A 19754-nucleotide genomic window follows, 5' to 3' on the forward strand; every position below is an offset into this window, starting at 1 on the left:
CTTGTGTCACAACCTCAATAAAAGACACTCAAACTCAACAACATATACAAGGCAAATTAAAAGAATACAGGTAAAAAATAGAAAATAGACTGCTGTCTAAACACAGCATTCATTTGCTTGCAGTAACGAAACAAAACATGGAAGCTGATTTCCACCTTACAGAGATATTGTACATAGTCTGTCATTGTTTTATAGTTCCAGCATGACCGCCAAGCTTAGAGCCAACATGTTCGTAATTTTGCATGTAAAAACAGTGCAACAATGTGGACAACAGCAATCTATAACAGTTGCCTGATTTAGAGGAAGTGAGCACCTCTGGTGCAGCACACTACAGATGGGATGATAGGCAAGCAAGAGACCCATATGTTTGCGTGGAGAGCTGTAGTATGCTCTTGAGAAAACTAAAAATAAGAAAGGGAAGCAAAGTAGTGAAATTAGAACTTTAAAAAGAGAAAACTAAAAGGCTGGCCAACCAGCCATGACATTGAAGTGCACTTATTGTCAGGTGATTGTGGACATTTAATCAGGAAATGTCATTCCCAGGGCAAGAAAGCCATTGACTGACGCAGACTGAACAATTACCCCATGCAGGACACTCACATGGATGGAAGCAGAGTGCAAATGACAGACAGACCAGTGGCAGAAGGGGGTCATATGGATACATGTAATATTTAACATTTGGTTTTAATTGAATACTCATGGCAGACAGCTACGTCTGTCAGGCCTTCTGAAGAGATTCTAGCAAAAATCAATATAGTGCAAATCTTCTACCCCATAGGTTTTCATTACAAAGGTAATCTGTGAGATTTGATGTAACAAAATACCTGTATGTAGTATTTAATGCAGAGTAATAACAAAGCCTGTTGACTTTAACATATGCTTTTCACAATGAATATGTCCAGCCTACTGCTGTTATCATAACTCGTCATAATAAACAGATCAGACCAATGGCATTTGAAATCAAATTTTCTATTGAAACAATCATGTCTAAAGCTGGTATAATCATGCCTAAATCTACTATAATTGGTTTGTCACTATGGCAAATGCAGGCCTCCTGTATTGATTGTAACTTTTTGCACCATGCAGAAATTCCTATGGAACAATCTATGGAATGAAAAATAGGTATGGGGGAGAACTATGTATTTTTAAAACATGCTGTAGGAAGCTGGCTCTGTATATACTATATCAAAATGAGATATAGGGGGTCATTCTAAGTTTGGCGGGCGGCGGTTGCCGCCCGCCAAACGGTAACCGCCAATTGGCCGCTCCGCGGTCAAAAGACTGCGGAGGCCATTCTGACTTTCCCGCTGGGCCGGCGGGCGCCCGCCAAGGGAGCGCCCGCCGGCCCAGCGGGAAAGGGCCTGCAACACAGAAGCCGGCTCCGAATGGAGCCGGCGGTGTTGCAGGTGTGCGACGGGTGCAGTTGCACCCGTCGTGCTTTTCACTGTCTGCTAAGCAGACAGTGAAAAGCATACTGGGGCCCTGTTAGGGGGCCCCTGCACTGCCCATGCCAGTGGCATGGGCAGTGCAGGGGCCCCCAGGAGCCCCAGGACACCCGTTCCCGCCATCCTGTTTCTGGCAGTGAAAACCGCCAGAAACAGGCTGGCGGGAAGGGGGTCGGAATCCCCAGCGCCGCCATGGAGGATTCTCCCAGCCGGGGCTAATCTGGCGGGAAACCGCCGGACCCGGTTTTCCGACCGCGGCTTAAAGCCGCGGTCGGAATGGGCACTGAAGCACCGCCAGCCTGTTGGCGGTGCTTCCGTTGCCCGCGGAATGAGGGCCATAGTGTGCACAGGGCCCAGGGCTTCCCCAGAGACTTAACAGAGCCTAAAGTAGATAAAACTAATGCTCTCTTTTGTGGTAGTGTGGTCGGGCAGTTAGGCTTATCAGAGGGTAGTGCAAAGCATTTGTTGTACATACACAGACAAAATAAAAAGCACACACTCAATTTCTTAACTCCAGACAAAGGGTTTTTATAATGCAAATATATATTTTCTTAATTTATTTTAAGAACCACAAGGTTCAAGTTGCAGGTAAGAACTTCAAGAGATTCATATTTCACACATGTATCAACAGTACTTTGTTTGAAATCGATAAGTTATACAGTTTTGGAAATATTGGCAATAATCTGTTTTAAAACTTGACTGCAATTTTCAGAAACAGTTCCTGGGGGGAAGAAAAGTGCAGGTAAGTACAACACTTACAGTTCCAGTCTCCGGGTGTTAGGAATTCCACAGGTTGGGGTTCAAATTAACCCCCAGCACCCACCACCAGCAACACGGGGCCGGTCGGGTGCAGAGGTCAAAGTGTAGGCAAAATTAACATGGGCTCCTATGGAGACTGGGGGTGCTCGGTTCCATTTCTGCAGCCTGGAACCCACGGCTTCGGAGGGCAGACCTGAGGGGTTAAGGGGAGTACTGGGTGGGGGGCACAAGTTGGCACCAAATATACACCCCAGCGGCACTGGGGCAGCCGGGTGCAGGGTGCAAACAAAGCATCGGGTCTCCAATGATTCTCTATGAGGTGACCCCAGGGGTCACACAGATGCTGCAAGCGAGGTCAAGGAAGTTTTCTCAGGCAAACCACAGGCTGGACAGGGAGGAGGGCCGTCAGCTGAACATTGCTGCACTGGAGGTCAGGTTCTCCAAGGCATGAGGGCTGCGGGTGCAGTTTGTCTTTAGGTGTCGGATATCTTCGTCTGGAGCTTTCACGGTCGGGGGACCTTGGAATTCCCTCTGCAGGCATCATTCTGGAGGGGTGGAGAGGTCAACCCAGGATGGGCAACTGCTCAGAACGGCCCTTAGGATCCTCTCTAGCTGGTTGGACCACCTGGACACGTGTAGTGGGCGTCAAGTGAAGAGTGGTCAGGACTCACGCATTCGGTGTGGGTTTGGAGTCCTTAGTTGTTGTTTCTTCTTTGGACGGGGTGCTGTCCATGGGAGTTCTTGGTACTTTTGGGTGCAGGGCAGTCCTCTGTAGCTTGGCAGAGGTTGCTAATCTCACTGGATGCATCGCTGTACTTGTGCAGGTTCTTTGAAGCAGGAGACAGGCCTGTAGGGCTGGGGCCAAATCAGTTGTCATCTTTCTTCGTCTCTGCTGGGGGTTTCAGCTATGCAGTCCTTCTTCTTGTCAGGTCACCAGGAATCTGGTGAGCTGGGTTCATGGAGGCCCTTGAATCCTAGATGTAGGGGTGTTTCAGGGTTCAGAGGGCAGTAGCCAATGGCTGCTGTCCCTGAGGGTGGCTACAGCCTCCTTGTTCCCACTCCCTTAGGGGAGTGGGGCACAAACCTAATCCTATTGAGCCCTATCCTCCAAACCAAGATGGAGGATTCTGCAGTGAGGCGGTCACCTCAGCTCTAGACGCCTTAGGGTTGGTCCTGGCTGGGATAGTCTCTCCTCCCTATTTTCCCTAATTTTCCCACCTGACTTGCTGCCAAAAGTGGGACTTTGTCCAGGGGGTGGGCATCTACACTAGCCCTGAGGCACTGTAACATGAGGCTTGAGCCTTTGAGGCTCACAACCAGGTGTGACGGTTCCTGCAGAGGGGAGGTGTGAAGCACCTCCACCTAGGACAGGCTTTGTTTCTGACCATAGAGTGCACAAAGGCTCTCACCCCATGTGGTCAGACAATTGTCTAAAAGTGGCAGGCTGGCACAGACTGGTCAGTCCTGCACTAGCAGTTTAGCTAACATGCAGGGAGCATCTTTAAGATGCCCTCTGGGTGCATTTTTCAATAAATCCCACACTGGCATGAGTGTGGGTTTATTGTGCTGAGAAGTTTGGTACCAAACTTCCCAGTATTCAGTGGAGCCATCATGGAGCTGTGAAGTTTGTAAATGACAAACTCTCAGACCATATACTCAATATGGCTATACTGCACTTACAATGTACAAAGAATGGACATAGACACTGTAGGGGCATATTGCTCATGCAGCTATGCCCTCATCTGTGGTACAATGCACCCTGCCTTAGGACAGTAAGGCCTGCTAGATGGGTGTCTTACCTATGCCACAGGCAGTGGTTTGTGGGCATGGCACCCTGAGAGGGGTGCCATGTCGACTTTGCCTTTTTCTCCCCACCAGCACACACAAGCTGCAAAGGCAGTGTACATGTGCTTAGTGAGGGGTCCCCTAGGGTGGCATAATGCATGCTGCAGCCCTTGGGTACCTTTTACAAGGGGGTTAAATGTGTGCCAGGGTTGTGCCAATTGCAGAAACAAAGGTACAGATTAGGGAAAGAACACTGGTGCTGGGGCCTGGATAGCAGGATCCCAGCACACTTTCAATCAAAGTTGGCATCAACATTAGGCAACAAGTGGGTGGTAACCATGCCAACAGTAGGACTTTCCTACACATGCACTATGTTTTTTTAACTAGAATGGCCTACAGACCTTAAGCTTTGGCTAAAATCATGCATTGTCTTCACATTTCTGGAAAAGAAAGTTGTGGAATCTCGATGAGCCACATAGTTTCCAATTCAGCATTCTCACACATTTTCCACTAAAAACTGTACCTCACTGTGTGGCTGGGCCTAGTGCATCTGACAGGAACTGATGAAACCAGGGAACATGCGAGTCTTGGGGGTCTTGTCCCCACCAAAAAACAGTAAAGATGGTGTTCTAGTGAGGGGAAATTAATTGGGGTAAATACCCCATACATACTTTCCCCTTAAACACAGTAAAGATGCCCACATGGGGCTAGAAAGGCTGTTATGCCAAGGAAGGAGGGCACAGGCTCATGCCGATGCCCATTAAGGAGGTGCTCCCCCGTCAAAGAGTAGCCTTGGTGTCCAGTGGAGTGGATCCCTACTAAATGCGATTGATTGATTCCTGGTGCAATAACGTAGCATAACAACATAACATAACATACAATGTGGCCTATAGCCTTTACCATTGGTTTAACCAACACAAGCCTATTCAACGTCAGACAAACTAGCAACCATCATGCATACAGGTACAAAATTACAAATGTGTTAAAAACACAATTTGCAAAACTATGCACAAAACAAACTACAACCCTTCTCAATAGGAACAAACAAGAATACCACTATGAAAACTCCCAGGGTTTCTCACAGTGGGTGGCCAATGCCATCATCCTCGCTTACTACTGTAATCTGTGAGACTACATGTAAAAAAACATACCTTCCAATAGCTCTTATCACAACAACTGACTGTGAAAGGCCTGCTAGCATTAACAATTGCTTTTCCCAGTAAATAAGCTAGGCCTACTGTACTTGTCACACCTTTTCATAACAGGCAGCACCGTTCGTGGTGCTGTATCTTCACAATTCTGTGCTTGGCTCTGCCTGTCTGGCAATTTAGTCTGCCGGCCACCTGGTAAACTCATTGCTATGGTGATCAGTAGCAGTGAGATACATTGTTTCAGACACCCTGATGCTGCATGGCAAAAACAAATTCTACCTCACTTGCAGCTCAGCGCAGACTGTCTGAAACACACTTAACAGGCTGGCTGTGAGGTAATCCGGCATGGGTGGGTCAGGAAAGTAGTGCGCCTGTCTCCATTCTTCCATACAGGCGGTGCAGCAGGCAAGACCAGATTGTTTCTTCTGTCATGACCTCTTTACTGCCACTGCGCCCGCCTAGACAACTATTGGTAGTGCCATACGATGCGCAGGACCCCTGGACCCTCTTAATAGCCAGAAGGTGGTTGGAGCACTTAGCGTGGGCACCAGAGTGCATTACCATTTGCCCACTGGAGAGCTCTCCCAGCTCTCTACTCTTGGCCCCCCAGTCAGCCTGTGCAACCAGGCGAAGTGCAGTACGGCACTAGCTACCCAGACACAGCTGACCAAGGAGAGCTGTGCACCTGCAGTGGATGAGGCGGCATAGAGCAGACCCCATCCCAGCTGAGGAGAGAGACCCCTGGACACTGGTGGGAGTCACCCACAGAGAGTGGATTTGTTTCCGAGAGTCACTGCCCTCAGTAGGGAGCACTTTCTGTAACCCATACCATGTGTTCTTGCAGTGAACCCTTTTACTGTCACTAAATATAAATTATATAGCTCCAAGTCGACTGTATTCAGCAATGCACAAAATAAATGCTTGTAATAGAGTGTCAATTGATATGTGACCTATGACAAACAGAAATGTCACACATAGGTACTGCACAAACATAAAAATGCCAGGCATACACACAGAGAACCTGGCAGCTTTGTACTAAGAGGGCCTACAAAGGATTTGCACAAAACCAATCTTTTATAACCACGGTTTGTCTTACCAAAATCCTTTCCTACTACAGTAATCTGTGTGATTACATGTTCCAAAATATCTATTTGTAGGCTTTATTATAGAGTATTAACAATCCACCATTAAATGCCTATAAATAATAATAATAATAATAATAATAATAATAATAATAATAATAATGATTTATAAATCACATGGCTACTCCGATCAGAGTGTCCGAGCTAGATGAGAGTGAGTCAGTAACCAGAGAAGAGCCTATGGCCAAGACTTTAACATATGCTTTTCACAATAAATATATCCGGCCTACTGCTGTTATTGTAACATTTCCTAATAAAGAGATCAGGCCTATAGCCTATGGCTTGCCGACATTACCAATTCAGCTCTGTAATACTGAGAACAAGCTCGGCCACGAGTCAGAAAGTGCAGTACAAGCACTCTTCTTTGTGGAAGCTTAGGGAACCAACATGTGGCTGAAGCCTAAGCCCCTCTTTCTGTAGCATCTTGAAAGCTCTATTTTGTTGATCACAAAAGGTTTGACAACAGCTACGGTGTCAAACCTGACCTAAAATGCATGTACATTAGTAAATCCTAGGCATCCCGTACTGCTTTCAAACACACAACTGCTCTTTGAAGTCTAAAGTGATTGATGAAGAGGCAGATGCTGGGACTGGAAAACAGCAATACATTTCTCATGACTACCTATCTCCCATCTGTAATGCTGGCAGACAAAAACAAACAGCATAAAATTACAGTTGGTGTGTGTGTGTGTGTGTGTGTGTGTGTGTGTGTGCTCGCACGAGCACGTGCGCTTGAAGCCCATGCTCAACTTCCCTAAGCAGCAATATTGCTGGTAACTAAAACAGATGGATAAACAAACAAAATAGTCATAGGGTTTTGGAGCAGGGGCACTTATTGTGTGAAAGCACACAAGTTATGCCCAATCAACACATGCACTCCTGTCCACCAACATGTAGGAAGAGCCAAAGCCTCTCTGTAGTACTTCTGAAAGCACTTTTTTGGTTGATCACATAAGGTCTAGAAACATCTGCGCTGCCAAGCTAGACCTAAAAATGTGTAAATCTGTAACATAATTGCTTTAAAATTGCAAAGGCTGCAATTCTGATCTTAAAAATGCATACATATTGGCACGATGCATTAGGTAGAAGCTTTTAAAAAATAAAAAGTGGCAACACAATAAAATGTAACATTGCTTTTTATTAGTATCGCAAATTGAAGCATACAGATTAACAGAGACACATCCTTTTGCCAGAATGGTGCATTTGATTTAAAGTAGGTATTACAACTATTTCTCATAACATTATGTGTGCCTCTCAGGCACTTGGTTATCTCTAACTAGGCCATATCATGCAGAAGGATTTAACCAAAGGACAACAGTTTATCATGAAAGAACTCTAAGGAAATTACACAGTAAAAAGAGGTTCTTCAGAGCTTCCCAATGACCTTTTGCTCTTCATCAATGATTAATATTTAAATATTCTACTGGCGGAATAGGTTTTGCAAATTGTCTGCAGTATGGGAAGTCTTAAAAATGTGGCCAGTTTTTCCACCAGGAAAGTTTGTCCTGCAAAATCTCTCAAGAAGCGCTTTTACATTTTCTAATTTTTAGGCATCTGAAAGAACTGTTTGCAAACCTTTAGAAGTTTTACCATGGTTGCGAACATCCCCCAAAACCTCACAAAGTGCATGGAAGCCAAGACCAACACATCTGCACACATCTGATTAATATTCTAATCATTCTAGGTCTTGTCGTTTACATGCTTTCCAGACAGGCTCTCAAACCTCCGACAGCAGACTGCTTGAAGTGTCTTAAAAGAAACGCTGTCTTTATAGTGGGAAATTGCTAAGAATTTTTGCTTGTAATCATGTGAGTTCTAAAGCACCATTTGTAGGTGAAAATGTGAATACCCACAGTTTCAGATTTGTATCTGACATCTGTAAATGAACATTAGAAGGATTATCACTGTGATACATATTTTTGCATTACACTATGACGTATTACTGTCCCATTTCTTAAGAGGTGTCAGGTGACATCAAAGACTGCAAGAATAGAGACTACATAAATATAGTCAGCAGGATTATCAGCCATGCAAAAATCTCCCTAAAAACATTTTCAAATATTCTAAGACGAGAGTTCGGTTGAATTTAGGAACTTTAAACTGGACAAAATGTGGAGAGATGTTTATGTATTTTGGATATTTTGTCTTTTTTTTATGTTTTGACTTTTATTTTTCCTCCCAATATAGTTTTGGTATATATTTGACATGTCTATCATTAAAGTGGGAAATGTCAGCGTCCTCTCTCCCAGCCCACATCCTTACAGCTATAACCCCCACCAAAAAAATCTTCTTTGCAATAAAAGTAATAAAATACAAAATCTAATTGTGTATGTGTTTCCATTTTAAAAATGTTAAGATTACATTACAGATGGTTTGCAGGGCCCGTATTTATACTTTTTTAGCGCCGCATTTGCGCCGCTTTTTGACGCAAAAGCAACGCAAATTTACAAAATCCAATTGGATTTTGTTAGTTTGCGCCACTTTTGGGTCAAAAAGCGGCGCAAACGCGGCGCTAAGTTTATTGCGTAAGAATGCCTGATAATGATAACATGGTTCAGTCATGGAAGCAAGCTTCAACTCCTGATATGCTCATGAACATGATGGGACTTCTATTCCTCCTCGTATGGGCCCAGGATGTCAGCAGTGGCGGCCTCCTCAGCGATTTCACATTGGTTGGAATTGCGGCGAACTTTTGCATAACCATTATCGGCCCAATCAGTCCCCCAGCTGCAAGAAACACGAATAACGATATTAATAAAATACATTGGCGTAACAAAGGCCCCCGCAGCCTCCACGGTGCGGGAAGAGGGGGCCTGAGCTCCAGGGGGCCCTTTCAGCACAGTATCCTGGTCTGAGAGCTCCTGAGTAAGTCTGGTTGAGGGCCCCTCCTTGTACTGCCCACTGGCCCCCCTCAAGTTTCCTTACTTCTCTGATAGAATATTACAACGTTATTTTGATTATAGCAAAACTCTAATGATAGCATAAGGAGAACTTTAAAATGGAAATGTTTTAAATGTTTTAAAGATATGCTTGAATTGCAATCAGTCACTGAGCTCTCTGTTACACCACTGAAATTAGATTCCAAGCCCAGCTCTCTATTTTCTAAGAGCACTGCAGGTTCTTTACTCAGATACACTGGGACACACTGATGCCAATACGAGTCGGATCAAACATAAAGGATACATTTTCTTTACTTAACTGAGCATATATTTCTTTGCACCAAAAATATGAATTTTTAGACAGGAACATAACATATAGAGATTCACAACTTCTCCATAATTAGTAGTGACCAAAAGATCAATTCTATATGTAAACATTTCTGTCACAGCCCTAATTTTAAGACATTTCAGAACAGCCACGTTTGTAGAGAATTTATCCTGAAAATCTGACATGGTGCTGGCCCTACTGGACCTACCTAAAATACCCTTGCTGCACGCAGACATAGATCTGTCAATTAAAGGACAAATCCGTGGGCATTTAAACACTGGCACACTGAAGGGGCAGTAAAACAGCTGACTACAAAAATAATCAGGCTTTCAAAGCCTTACCAAGCCACCACAGATGGAGAGTCTTAGAGCATTCCAGAGGGCTGGGACGGTGCTGCCCACCTACAGTTACCTCTGGACTTTAGTGCCATGTACTGTTAGGAAAAACTGGCTTTAGCCCTTGGATTAAAAGGTACACTCTTGACCACTATGAACAAAGTTCTAGACCATGTTGTCATCTTTTAATAAGCAAAGCAGCTGTAAGTGTAGTGTGGCCTCTAATGGCAGCCAGTTTAAAGAGGATTACTCGGCTGCTCTTCTTCAGGCTGAAAACCAGACAGACTGTGGCAGTAAGGTACTGAATTATCTCCCATGTGAGGAACTTCATTAAACATAGAATGCATTAATTGTAAAGGTAAGGACTATACGCTGCCTGGTGGGCTACTGCGTTTCTCTAGACCTCTCTAGGGTCCTCATTTACTACAAACTGGTGCATCACTCATGATGTGGCAGCTTGCATGTGCCGCCCTGTGCCCCCCTAGCAACACCATGGTAGCAATACAGCGCACCATGGTGCTCGTTAGCACATCTGTGTCAGACTGTCTGATGCAGTTGTGGTGCTTTGCTGGACTAGATTCAACAATGTTGACGCTAGTTCGGCAAAGCGCGGGGAGGCCAATAGAGCAAAGCACAGCGTCACTTTGACACCTGCCCTGAGCATGTGTTAAAAAATGACGCTAGGATGATGCAGTGAAATCTTGTAGATGTCACTGCACCATTCCTAAGGGCCCCCTTGCGGGGGAACGCCTCCCTCGCATACATTATACCTGGTGCAGGTATGATGTGGTGGAAGGGTTTACATCTGGCGCAATGGCACCATTGCACCAGTTTGTAAATTCGGCGCAGGTTGGGGGAGTGTTCTGCATCACCGTCAGAAAAAATGATGCCACATCAGTGCAAGGGCCTCATAAATGAGGCCTTAGGTATCATAAGAGTTCAGTTCATGGAAACTGAGGTAAGAAAAGATTTGAGCTAGTCACGCTGATGTGGATAGAATTTGTGTCCGATCATGCAATGTCTATGGATGACCATCATGTCTCCTTTGCCTGTTTTCCAAACATTGAGACCTCCGTACAGGTTTTTGGTGCAGCAGCTGATGCGACAGGTGCACCACCCAAAGCCAGACCTGAGGATGTACGCACACTCCTATCTATCAGGAACCTATTTCAAAGCTAAAGTGGAGCAGGGGGTTTACTTCGGGACTGGTCCAGAGAGAGAGCCATCTTGGTCAAATGAGCAAACAGTTTCACTTCTACTCAAGCTCACCTGTTCTTGATTATCCAGTAATCTTCATCATCTTCTGTTCCATACCCGATAATGATGATGGCATGGTTAGCTTCCTTTGCACACTTTCCATCATATATCCCTAGGAAAAACATACTAGAAGGTTAAGGGTATACTAAACACAAAAAGCGAAACAACCACAATGTTACAATTCCCGCTTGTTTACTATGCATAATCTTCCCAACATATACCAATTTAGTAATTTAAACATTATTATCACCAGGTATTTGTGGGAATATAATGCATCTATCATCTTGCTTGGTGAAATAAGTATTGATTATGTGCTGAATATAAGTGTGATGCAATTTGTATGTTCTTACTGATTTTTGTGCATCTGGAATTTGTTGTAAAAATGGGGCTTCACTTAACCTCTTATTCCCAACTACAGGTTGCTAACAGATGCTTGTGGTGTCCTAAGGTCTCAGACAGGGTGACTAATCATGTCATTTGCTTGACCATATAGGTGGTGCTTTCCAAGCAGATTTAATGAGGTTTCAGCTATTCCACATGGAAGTGGAGAGGATGCCTGCATTTTATAAAACCAGGATGTTAGAATTGGGTCTCTAGTTGGCAGAGGCATACACCCTAGGCTGGCTTAATTTAGAAGGCAATGTGTAAAGTATTTGTGCAATAACTCATACAGTAACACTGTGAAAACACCGCAAAAGTACTTCACACCAGTTTAGGAAAATAGATAATATTTATCTGAATAAAATAAGACCAAAACGCCAAAAATCCAATATGCCCTAGTCAAGATACTGCTTTTTAAAGGTCTAAATGAGACTCAATCCTTAAGAATCAGTGGTTGTATCTGTTTAACACACAATATCCGGGATGTGTAAAAAATAACGCTGCACGGTGTCGCAGTGGAGGAGACGTGTTGAAAAATACGGAATTGCGTTGGATTTTCCTTCTTGGCACAGACAATGTGTTGTTTCTTTCCATGTTGCAAGGTAATGCATCCTTTTCTAGGAGTTCCACCTTGGTACCTCACTGCGATGTGGGGATATTTAGAAGCCCTGGGAATCCTGGACGCACAGAAGGAGAAGGCACTGCTTCGATCCAGTAGGCAATGCAGTGATTTTTCAGGTGCATAGGGATTTTCTTCTCTTTGGTGAAGTCTTTGTGGCCCTGAGACCTCAGAACAGGAGGCAAGCTCAATCCCAGCCCTTGTGGGGAAGGCAGAGTCCTTCCAGCAGAGCCAGGGGCCAGGAGGCAGTAGGGCAACAAGCAGGGCAGCAGTCCCTCCAGCAGAAAAACAGTCTAGATGAATCCTTTGGGCAACCAGACAGTCCCTCTGTCAGAGTCTAGTTGTGGATCAAGAAATGTATTTTTTGGAGGGTCACAGACCCAGTGTATATACCGAAAATGCAGTTGAAGTGGGGGAAACTTCAAAGAGTTGCTCTGAAGTGCAGAACTTTCCCTTTTAACCCAGCCTAGTCTGCCAGGAGCCCTGTGGAGGTTATCAGTCCTCTGTGTGAGGGCAGGCCACTGACCTTTGAAGTGTAAGAGAGAGCCCCCCTCCACCCTTCCTACCCAGGGAAACCCATCTGTATACAGATGAATGAAGATGCAGCTGAGTGTCTTGTGTTTATGGCTGTGTAGGTGGAATGTACAAAGGGAGCTGTCAACCAGCACAGACCAGACATGGATAGGAGACAGGCTGTAAGGCGCAGGTGTCAGTAAGTGCAGAGAAATGCCCACTTTATAAAAGTGGCATTTCTAAAGTAGAAATATGAAATTCAACTTCGACAGACAGCAGGATTTTCTATCACCATTCTGGCCATACTAAACGTGATAGGGCTACTCCTTTCAGATCAGAAATATCACTTAAAAGTATATAAGGACAGTTTTAATGCTGGCCTATGAGAGGAGCAGGCTTCACAGTAGTGAAAAACAAGTTTGTGAGTTTTTCATTGCTAAGTCGAAGTGGCAGTGAAACTGCACACACAGGTCTTCCAATGGCAGGTCTGAAACATGGTTAAGGTGCTAAGTATGTGGGTGACACAATCAGTTCCGCAGGCCCACTAGTAGCATTATTTGACAGGCCCCGTGCACATCTAGTGCACTTTACTTAGGACTTACAAATAAATCAAATATGCCAATTGGGCCTGAGCACATGTTACCAAGTTTTAGGGAGAGAGCACATGAATTTTAACACTAGTTATCAGTGGTAAAGCACCCAGGGTCCTAAAGCAAACAAACATGAGATCTGAAAAAGAGGAGAAACAAGGCAACAAATTGGGGTCACCCTTCAGAGAGGGCCATTTCTAACACATTGGAGACTTCTCTGGAGGTTGGCGCTAGAGCCCCATGTATACTGGATAGCCAACTTCTGCCATTGAATTTCCACGGGTGAGAGGTAGAATTCCTTTAAAGAGAGTCAACAGTTGCTGGAATTAAGAAAAGCGTAGGTATATGTTTTTGGAAGTATTTCTCTAGTATTGTGCTGCTTTCGATGATACTGCAGAAGATACACATAAGAGGCATGTGTGGAGCTTAGGGTTTAGTAATTAGGAGGCTAATTAGTCAGTGGCTGAGAATGAGATGTTCTTGGGGTAATTGAAAAAAAACGTTGACTAAGTTCAGAAGTGAGGCCATTGACATCATATATTTTACATATCACATTCAATCATTAGGGTATATCACAAAAAAATTGACTACAATATAAGACAGTGGTGACAATTCCCTGAAAACACTGACAGTGAAGGTGTTCTACATTATACTTGTAAAGCATTGTGGGGCAGATTGGTCAGCACATGGCCTAAACTTTCCTGATTTGCAACTTCTACACATTTAGGTTGTACATTGATGTTTAATTGATGTTTAATTGTCCAAGTATATGAAAGAACCTTACCTCGTCCCAGACACAAAATCAACATAAGGAAGAGTGTTCAAACTCAATATACCTACTGAAAGAACAGACTGGTTAAAGCTAGTAAAGAGTTAGAGATAGCTGAACCTTTGGTGTCTAGATATGCTATGATTTTGAAACATTTAAAGTGGATGGGTGAATACTGATTGACCGGCCACAATATGGACTAAATGCTTTGGCAGCCATTATAGGATGTGTTTCCCTAACCATGAAAAAAGGGAAGGCCACATAGATGGATTCACCCTGGCCCCCAGGGCTATGTAGGGCCTTGTCAATTGTAAAAAAAATAAAAAAATAAAAAAATGTATATATATATATATATATATATGTATATATATATATATATATATATATATATATGGATCACAGGTTGCACAGTGTTAGCTCCTGGTACGATGGCACTCCGAGCCAGCCACCCCACAACACCTGTGGTGCCACAGCACTAGTATCACAGTACTGCTAAAACATTAAAAAACATTGAGAAGGGTCTGGTCATGGTCCAGACCCTGTGGCCAAACTCCATTGTGCAGGCTGTTGACGAAGTGCAGTGAAGCTTGATCTCCTACAGTGGATTGGGTGAAGGGCCAACCCACTGCTGCACTATGTTGAAGGCTGAGCACAGAGAAGTGGTTCGGCACCTGTGGGGTGTTGGGTGTAGGCCCTGCTCCCTGCTGGACACATCTGAAGGCCATGTGCAGCGGGTAGTTAGGTGCCCCTGATGAAAGCTGTGTGCACCTGAGGATTGTGTGCCAGCTGGAGTTGTTCTCAGTATCTAGCTGGAGGTTAGGCCCAGCTCCCCATTGTGCACAAGAAGAGGCTGTCTGCAGCAGAGGGATGGGCACCCATGTAGGGTAGAGGGCCTGGTCAGTAGATCACAGGCTACCACCTGCTGTGTACGGCCAAAGCCAATGTGCAGCAGGAGGTTTGAACTTTGACATATGAAACGTGGGTTGGAAACCCATGGAGGGAGGGGCTCAGAGCTTGGCTGAAGGTTGATGACCAGTGGGGTGTTTGGCACCCTCAGCTGGCAATGGCAACACACCCAATGCACATGGCAGAAAGACATGCAAAGCTAATGAGATGGAAGCTGGTTGCCAAGTGGGTTGAGTAAATGTTCCATTGTGGATATGATAAAAAAAACACAGAAATAAACTGAAAAAGCGAAAGGTTAAAGCAATGTTATAGTTAGGTGTGTTATTAAGATCTTAGCTTAAAAAACTTGTGTTAATTTGTCATTATAATTAGGTGTTGAAAAGAGATAAGAATTAATGTTTGAAAGCAAAAAGAAAAGAATTCGCCAGTTATATTTTAGTGAATTAACTATAAAGAGTGCCCGGCTGTACATTGCTTATGACCTTACATATTATGTCACTCAGTACATGTTAAATGACATCATCAGTGGCATTGCTGATGACATCGCAAATTAAATTATTGATGACATTACTGATGTCATCTCAAATGACACCATCCTTGATACAGTTATTCACTTTACTTTGCATTGAGATTGGTGGATTGCCACTCCATCTTGTTTGTAAAGGAGAGAAGTAACTGCCCCTAGGTATGGCTGCTTCTGGTATGGCTCTGAATATGGGTTTACACACTTGTTTGTGGATTACAGATTGGAACAGGATCACTCCTTATGACAAGAACTTGCAATTTCCCTTGAATGGTACCTTCAAAGTGACAAAGCTTGAGAAGTTGAGACAAGTGATGTATGAGACGAAACCAAATCTAGACCTGCCAAGTTTGAGGCTTTGAATGTGGTGAAGTATGTTGCACATAGGTAAGGATGCAATGCATGAAGACTCAAGTTAGTCATACTGTTAGAATTTGGTTGAATGTGAGAAGGAATTCGAGATAGCGAGCATGGCGTCAAGGTATGATTGAAAGTGTAGCTGTTTACCCCGCAGTCTTGAAAGAGAATGAGAAGGAGACACCAGACAAGAAGGAGTGTCAAAGTAAAGATCAGCAGAGAGAGAGGCAGCAGATACATCCACAGATGCACCCATTACAACTACTGTTACCGCTGTCATAGTCACTGAATCATGACCTCACTCTGGAGAGAAAGCAATCACATAAATTGACATAGTTAGAACATAGATAGATTTTGAAGAGATTTTGAGGGACACAATTTGTCAAGACAAACTGAACACATATAATGTGACAAAGTTGAGATATTTGAGTAAAGAAGCTGATAGGGAACCCTGTAAGCGCATGAGAAATTGGGAAGTCTGGGTAAAGAGTATGAGATTGACTTGAATAAGAGAAAAGATTTGCAATGATAATGATGATAAGTGATGAAGAAATGAAGGGGATGAGATTATCAAAAGTGCAAACTAAAGAATTTGTGAATTGTGCCAAAGAAGGGGAAAAACTGAAGAAATTCAAGGGCCAATGGGCAAGGAAGGAAGAAGTCAAGCTGAAAAAGAAAAAGGCAGAAACTGGAGCTGAATGAGTCACAAGTTTGAGTGATTGTGGAGTGATTTCATGAATATCTTGTGCGAGAGTTGATCTAAGCTTCTTTCATTTACAAAGTCTTTCCTAAAGCTTTGGGAAGAGCCCAATAAATGGTACACAGAAGTAGAAAGACTTTTAAGTGTTTCAAAGGTACATTTGGAAGATTTGAATATGCTGTTTGAGATTGTGGTTTCCAAACACCTGTGGATGAAATGTAGAGGGGTTGTGGATGGCCAACAAAAGAATAGTCAAGCACCGGGTGAAGTGCATAAAGAAAAGTATGGGAACTGTGATGCTGAGTACAGTGAGGGAGGGGTTTAAGAATGGGGAAGGGGCAGGATTCAGAGACGTGGCTAAAAAAGAACAAAATATTTTGTAACAATTTTGTTGGACGTTCACGTATAGGTAACTGCAAATAAAGCATTATGCACACACATGAAATGTGGGAGATTATTTTGTCCCGTAAGTAAGCTCAGTTAGTAAACGTGATCACTTCAGATGTCTGTGGGTGTAACCAGACAGTCACTGATTTGAATCCTCGGGAAATAGTGATGTGTATTTACAGTGCTAAGATGTCCATGCATGAGATTGAAAGCACTGTAAATATGTAAGTTATTATTTTACAAATCTGTATTACACACTTCATAAGAAAGGTTACACACATTATAAACAGGCTGATGCAAAGAGAGGGTAAAATTTGTATTTAAATGTAAGGCTCAGATTTACTAAGCCTTTGCATTGTCCTTGCATCACGCAAGGCAACACAAAGCCTTAAGTAACATTTACAAATCCATTCAAGGTCTGATTTGCCTTATGAGATTTCGTAGAGAAACATAGCACAACGCAGCAGCTTGCGCAGTATTGTGTTCCATTTTATAGTGGTAGGTGTTCCATTAGAGAAGCATTGGCATTCCTGTGCATCCACCCATGGAACTTCACACAATCCTGGATTTACTAACGTCAGTAAGCCTGGGATTATGCCAAAATGGTACAACACCGACCATTGTGTAATGAGGAGAAATATGTTTATTTCTTCTCGTTATTTCCTCTTTCTGCATCACGCATAGAAATATGAAATTGCCCCTTAAGATTGTTTTTGCGCAGGAAGGAGTTCCTTCCTGCACAACAACAATCCTGGTGTTAAGGCAGGAACCCTTGTACAATGGTGCAAATGTGCTTATGTTGGCGATAGGCAGTCTTAAGAGTGCCAGCGTATGTAGAGAACTAAAGATTGCCATATCTTAGTAGATATGGTGCTGTTCAGCTCTCTCCCATTCACATAATGTAAAAAAGCGACTTTGCTTTCTGCCCTGCGTTGCAAGAACCTTATGCAAATATACCTCTATGTTTTTCAATAATACGCTAACCGTATCTAGTGCAATTGTTTTTTTTAGGTTTCTATCAAAAGGACAAATTCCTTATTCTATCAATTAAAGCCCACACTGACTCTCAAGCAATTGCACACATTCTCTTTCAGTGGGGGTGACTCTGGAGAGAAGGCTTGCTTCTTTCTTACTTGACCCTTCTCCCCTTTCAACCTACTGCAACTCAACTGTTCCAGATGGTTGTTTTTTAAATAAAACTATTGGAACAGTTTCGATCAGATTAATAAAGCTTTGGAACATTGTTCCTCCATTCCCCTGCCCACTTCAACTTCTGCCTGCAAGGTTTGTCCCAAATGATGTTCCATCTCTGAAAGTGATGAAGACATTCAGAAGAGTAACTGAGGCCCATATTTATACTTTTTGACGCTAAACTGCGCTAACGCAGTTTAGCGTCAAAAAATTTAGCGCCGTATTTATGGAATGGCGTTAGCCGGCGCAAGCAGACCGGCGCTGCCTGGTGTGCGTGGAAAAAAAACACGTAGACCAGGCAGCGCCGGCGTAGGGGGAAAATGGCGCTAGGGCGTCTTAAAATGGCGCAAGTCGGGTTGACGCAAAAAAATCGTCTTAACCCGATTTGCGCCATTTTTTCGACGCCCAGACGCCATTTAAATGACTCCTGTCTTAGTAAAGACAGGAGTCATGCCCCCTTGCCCAATGGCCATGCCCAGGGGACTTATGTCCCCTGGGCATGGTCATTGGGCATAGTGGCATGTAGGGGGGCACAAATAAGGCCCCCCTATGCCACCCCAAAAAAATTGAAAAATAACAAAAATTATACTTACGTGAACTTACCTGAATGTCCCTGGGGTGGGTCCCTCCATCCTTGGGTGTCCTCCTGGGGTGGGCAGGGGTGGCAGGGGGGGTCCCTGGGGGCAGGGGAGGGCACCTGTGGGCTCATTTTGAGCCCACAGGCCCCTTAACGCCTACCCTGACCCAGGCGTTAAAATGTGGCGCAAATGTGGGGTTTTTTGACCCGCCACCTCCCGGGCGTGATTTTTGCCCGGGAGTATAAATACGACGCATTTGCGTTGCCGTCATTTTTTTAGACGGGAACGCCTTCCTTGCATCTCATTAACGCAAGGAAGGCGTTCACGCTAAAAAATGACGCTCTTTGCCAATACTTTGGCGCTAGACGCGTCTAACGCCAAAGTATAAATATGGCGTTAGTTTTGCGCCGAATTTGCGTCGATAAAAACGACGCAAATTCGGCGCAAACGGAGTATAAATACGGGCCTGAGTATTTGAACTGAAGGTTGTGTAGAAAGAGGTGAACTGGTCTAAAATTGTGAGGGTAACAGAACAGCCAAAAGAATCAGTGCATTCCTAATATGAGAGGCTAAAGCAGATTTATAGACAGTACAATGGAGTTGAAGACCCAGCTTGTGAAAGGCTTACTGGATTCCTTTCAGTGTTTGTGCTTAGTTTGACCATGGAGCTTAGTTCTCAGATACAGCAGATTGTGATGTGTTGGCAAAGTCCCTCAATGAGATATTGAAGTATGCATAGTAATGCAGTGACACATATGATACAAAGAGAAGTACATGACGCAAGCCAAAAGGGCTCAGAGGAGTTGGCAGAGAGGTTCTGTTGTGGTAGTGTTAGATTCTGATTTTGATTCTCTTTCCTGTTCACAAGCAAATATGATTGTACAAGGCGTTGGCGTTCAATATGCACATATGGGAAATGTGGTTCTGCAAGGAAGTGGAGGTGCGGATGACAATTTAAATGTGAATGTGAGAAACAGCAGCCTGAAAAGAAGCACACCATGTCATTATCAGAACAGGATTGGACATTGGAACAAGAATATAGACTGAATTCTAACAGAGTACTGAATGATGTTCAGGTGAATCCTCAGTTTCAGAACATGAATGTGATGCCTTATAGTGTGGGGATGCAGTCAGCAACCTCAGACCAACTGACCCTTGT

At 43.9% G+C, this 19754-nt stretch overlaps 1 pseudogene; it reads right to left on the minus strand.

Annotated features, from left to right (window-relative positions):
• Window positions 1-8794: 8794 nt before the first annotated feature.
• Window positions 8795-19754, minus strand: part of LOC138287134 (cathepsin S-like) — an 87035-nt pseudogene continuing 76075 nt past the window's right edge.

This window comes from Pleurodeles waltl, chromosome 4_1 (assembly GCF_031143425.1).
Source record: "Pleurodeles waltl isolate 20211129_DDA chromosome 4_1, aPleWal1.hap1.20221129, whole genome shotgun sequence".
Lineage (NCBI taxonomy): Eukaryota > Metazoa > Chordata > Amphibia > Caudata > Salamandridae > Pleurodeles > Pleurodeles waltl.